Genomic DNA, 3,864 nt, shown 5'->3' with positions numbered 1-3,864 from the left:
AGTTTACAACAAGCAACCAAACTCAATTTAATCAACCTGCATTTTCCTCCTTAAGGCCTTTGCATCTCAACCTGAAAATCCAAACCAAACATGAGAAACAAGACCACTAGGCCAAGCCTAGGGTCCAAAGGAGATGAAAAAATCAAAACAGCAAGTGAAACTTATCCAAAATCACAATCAAACAATTGAAAAGCAAAACCAATTGGTTCCATGCTCATATCAATCACCATTATCATTTTATGCACAAAATATCACAAAGCATGCTATTTACAACACTAAAAGACCAAACAGAATGATCACAATCAAATCAATATCAAAACAGCTCAATAAATTCCAAAAAACTTCCAGCATAAACAGAACATATTCAATGAGTAGCATATCAATTTTCAGCTCATTTGGATCAATGGAAGTATGGAAATTAAATTCATAAAGTTCAGACAAATTCAAGCAAGCCAACACAAGGCATCAAAACAATCATCATCTTCCAAAAATCATAAATCAGTGACAACACATGATAAATGAATGGGATCAAAACCACAATGACCTATAATGTGTCTACAATGCTCATACCAAATTTCACACTCATACAATCAATAACCAGAATTTCACAAATCAAATGCCAACATGTGTCACAAAAAATCAACAAAATGACCAAACAGAGGGAAAAATTCCAATCAAATAGGAAATGCCATCAATAAATCCAGAAAAATTCACATGTCATCTCAACATACATATGTTCATTCATGCAAAAAATTAGCTCAATCCAACATCCCTAGGCAAGGCAAATAAAATCATGAAATTCATCAAGCTTGGTGTGACACAAATTGTCACACCTCTATTCAAAAATTCATATCTCAACAACCAGGTATCCAAAAATTGCAAACCACATATCAAAATCACCATCCAAGAGTCCAGAATAAGCACAAAAAATTTCATGAATTTATTTGGAAACATCATCATTTTATGAAAGATATGGCAAAGCATGTACAAATGTGACACTACCAAGTAAACCCTAGGCATTTTAATTTTCCACACGTGCACAAAAATCACAAAAATCATGATTAAATTCTACACATTACAAGGAGAATCATGAAAAAAATCTCACAAAAATTGGACAAGAAATGAATCCTCTATGAATTTTTGAAGATCATGTTATCAAATGAAATAAAGTTTGAAAAAAGAAAATGAAATGAATTAAAATAACATGAACCAGTGGCACGGTTGTAATTATCAGCAACAACATCAAAACGACGTCGCCTTCATTAACGCAGTGGCGCGTTTTGATTGGCCAAAATGTGGCGGTAAACAACATTTGAAAACAAGGCCAGGCAACTGAAGATCAAACGCGTTTCTGCTCATGTTCTTCATCGAGAACCATTCCGAAATTTCCAGAAAATGAAGAACATCAAATCTCAACCAAAATGAACAAACTATACATCAAAAGAACCGTCTCAACATGTACATCATGAATATGTAATTAGTTTGCCCTAACTCTAACTGTACAGCACGGATCGAACGATTTAAGATATGCACATCAAACTTCAATTCGATATATCTCTCTCAATACTTAATCAAAATCAAAACCACGAGCATCATGTTGATCTATGTTGAACAATCTACAAAACGCATATCAAGATTCAAGTAATGGAGATTTTCGAAACTCTACCTCTTGGAGATTGCAGATCACGATTTGTGCTTTTCCACGTGTAAAAACCAAAAACAGATGAAGCCTGAAGCTATGGAAGTTGATTAGAGTGATCAGCTTGGCTCGAAACAGCTCCAAGTGCAAGAATCATGAAGATGCCATTGTTGTGCAAGCTTTGGACAGTTGGAATTCTTGAAGATTTGGCCACGAATTTTGCAAAACAGTTACTCACAATTACATGTAGAGCATGGATCCACGAAGAATCAACCAAAATGATGAAGAATTCATGAAGAAATGTGAAAAAAAGTGATGAAGTTTTTGAGAGAATTTGAGAGGTTTTGATGAAAAAGTTTGTTGCAATCTTGGAGAATGTGATTGTGATTACCAATTCTGTTACAATTAAGGTTATTGTCGCATCCGCGAAAAAACAACCGGCGGGCTGAAACAAAAACACAACACAGAGCCGCCACTGCGCGTTATTTATCCCAAGATAGGGAAAGGAAACGCTCAGAGAAACCTAGAAAAGAAATGGTCTCGCGACCAAAGAGAAAGGGTAAGGGAGTCGGTTACGCAAGGGGAAGGTATTAGCACCCCTCACGTCCGTCGTACTCGACGGGATCCACGCTCTAAGAAAAGAAAAGTTTGCTAAAACATCACACACACACACACCGAAGACAACACAGGTGGGGTTAAGGGGAAGAGAGCTCGATAGGACGTCGCATCCTATGCCTACGTATCTCGTCTGGAACGAGAATCAGAGCTGCCGTAGTTCGGCTCACGCACGCCAAACAAGACACACACACCCACAGGCAAACCTGGAACCCGACAACCACTCGATGGAATTACGTCAGCTTCCGAACCAAAACATACACAAGAAGGCAAACGTGGAGCCCGACCGCCAATCACTGGACTTACGTCGGCATCCGAACCAAAACACACGATCAGATAACAAGTAAACACACACAAAAAGAAAAAAAAGTGCCCGGAGAGACCTCGCACGGTCTCCTGCCTACATACCTCGTCTAGAACGAGGATCAGGGCGATGTAGTTCCCCTGAAAGGGAAAGGAAGAACATGCAAACTAGTAGGGAGTCGGGAACTCGAGCCTACAAGTCATCAAGCAAGCCAGAAGAGACGCTGAGACGTCAGAAGAAACGGCACACACAGACTAACAGGGAGTCGGGAACTCGAGCCTGATAGCTGCCAAACAAAACACACGCAAAAAAGAAAAGGGTGCCCGGAGAGACCTCGCGCGGTCTCCTGCCTACGTACCTCATCTGGCATGAGGATCAGGGCGACGTAGTTCCCCCTCAAGGGAAATAAAATCTAGCCAGAAACCAAGGGAAGACACACTACCAGGGAGCTGTACTCGAGCCTAGTGTTGTCATGCATCATTGCCCTACGTTGAGGTTTCTACCTACTTGCACAACTGCAAGTTAATCCTATCCAGGAAAGAAGCAAGCATACAAGCATACAAGCATCAACAGATCAAAACAAGCATTTCAAGCAAGTATTCACATAGCACACACTATAGCCAATCAAGTGGGCTCAAACAATGGGTTTGACTGTCGAAGCAAGTCATCTGTACATGGGTAGTATTCGCTCTTAACCTTGCCATTGCGAGGCTAAGGTGAAGCAGATGAAAGGTGAGTGAAGATTAGACTTCACAGCTCTTATCCCTGACCAGGGAGAGCTTCAGACAAAGGAGCGTGGATCCAGAATGGAGGGACCCTTCTACGCTCAAGACTCTGACTCGATTGTGCAACAGCACAAGATCTTGGGTTTGTGTCCCAATGCATCAACACACAGCCGTGTGAGCAGAGGGACGACTCACAGAATAGTGGGGGATAGATTGCATATCCCTTTGATCCACCAATTGCCTCATAGAGGTCTTTACCTGCTTGGCACAAATGTAAACAACCACAAACATCGCCTCTTAAGGAGGACTTCAGACAGTTGCCTGGCCAAGTAACAGGCCAGGTCTTCCAGACTACATGAAGAATAGAAGTCCTACCTCAAGTGGTTTAAAAACCAAGCAGCAGCAAGCAAGTTCTTAAAGAACTGTAAGCGACTAAATGTACCTGAAATCAATCAAGTATCATTAGTACTCAGACAAACCAACAATAAACAGCAAAAGTCAATCTATACAGACAACACAAGTTAATGCACACAAGTGCAAGCTATAAGCCCAAGCTCAAGCATCACAACCTACAAAACAAA

This window comes from Lathyrus oleraceus, chromosome 4, assembly GCF_024323335.1.
Source record: "Lathyrus oleraceus cultivar Zhongwan6 chromosome 4, CAAS_Psat_ZW6_1.0, whole genome shotgun sequence".
Classification (NCBI taxonomy): Eukaryota; Viridiplantae; Streptophyta; class Magnoliopsida; order Fabales; family Fabaceae; genus Lathyrus; species Lathyrus oleraceus.
This window is presented reverse-complemented; position numbering follows the sequence as displayed.